Consider the following 1,874-nt stretch of genomic DNA (forward strand, 5'->3'; position numbering starts at 1 on the left):
TTGCCAACATGAAAAGACAGTCACCTCCTTGTTATATAACAAAAATGACAAATTGCCATCATGGCAATATAGTGACCTAACAATACAGCCACCATGGCAATATAGTGACCTAACAATACAGCCACCATGGCAATATAGTTACCATAACAATGTAATCTTAATGACAATATAGCCAACATGACTATATAGTCACAATGACAATACAACCACCGTGACAATACAGATAACATGACAGTACCGTCTCTAAGACATTATTGCCATCAATTCAACAAATTAAATGACAATATAGATATTATGGCAACACAGTCACCATGACAATATACTCAGAAATGCATTATAATCGCCATAATAAAATCATCCTATCATGAAAATATAGCCACCTTACCATTTTGGTTTCCATTACAACGTAGCCACAGTAATAAAAGATTTACCAAGACAGTACTGAAACCATAACAATATAGCATATCATAGCAATGTAGTCAACTGATAATTTAATCAAAATGACAATTTCTCTTCTATAATGGTATATCCTCAAGGGTAATATCAACACCATTAAAAAAGCTTCTATGAAAATACAGTCACTATGACATTATAGATATCATGATAGAAAATCACCATGACATTATAGTTATCATGGCAATATAGCCACTATGACATTATAGATATCATGATAGAAAATCACCATGACAATATAGTTATCATGGCAATATAGCCACTATGACATTATAGTCATAATGACAATATAGTCGCTGTGACAATATTGTCACCATGATGATATGATTATCATGATGATATATCGATTATGACAAATTATGCAAGAGTTAAATAATGACAATATATCACCTATAGATAAAGATCACCTTGCCAATATAGCTAAGGTGACGATATATACATCATAGCAATGTAACTGATATGAAAAGATAGCCAAAATGACGGTATGTTCATAATGACAATACTGCCACTATGAAAATATGTTCCCCAACTGCCACTATGAAAATATGTTCCACATGACACTATGAAAATATCTTCCCCAACTGCCACTATGAAAATATGTTCCCCAACTGCCACTATGAAAATATGTTCCCCATGACACTATAGCTACATTGACAATAAAGCCATATTCACATAAGAGTAACATTGAAAATACAGCTACATTGTCATGGTGACGATATTAGCATGGTGGCTCTATTGTTATTTTCAATATAATGCCATCCTAACTACATTATCTTGTTCGCTATATTTACTTGCTGGCTATATTGCTATGGTTGATTTTGTCGTTGGGAATATATCATGTCATTAACTACAATTTTGTTTTAATCGTATGATCATAATAATAATATTATCATAGCGACTTATTTGGTAATGTGAGTGCAAGTGTATGGATGTCTTATCATTGTAAGACTCACGCACACTTCCATTAATTTTTCATTAGGTATTTGTCATTATCATTTTACTGTGAGTTACATAGAGTTAGATGCATGTTGCCACGGGCTCACTGTTGCCACGGGCTACTGTTAATCATGATGTTTGAACACGTAAGAGCTGATCTGTTATTTGAACACGTTGTTAAATGGGTGTTGACGGACTCCCATATAACCCCTGCCAGTGTGACCTGAGGAGACACACTGGCCAGCATCGTCACACTGTTCACTAGAGTGTGTCGTAGTGTGTCATAAGACTATAGCCCAGAGTACTACAGATGGACGTACACGTTTATTTGTAATAAATCTACAAAGGCCGCCTGATCTTCATTGAGTACCACAGACGAAGAAGACCTGATTTCCTTCCTCTCAACTCAACCTTACATTTGTGATGGTAGCGCGTGCGGGTGGGCGGGTGGGTGGGTGGGTCATCTGGTCCGCCATTATTGTATT

The sequence above is a fragment of the Panulirus ornatus genome, chromosome 8, assembly GCF_036320965.1.
Source record: "Panulirus ornatus isolate Po-2019 chromosome 8, ASM3632096v1, whole genome shotgun sequence".
Classification (NCBI taxonomy): Eukaryota; Metazoa; Arthropoda; class Malacostraca; order Decapoda; family Palinuridae; genus Panulirus; species Panulirus ornatus.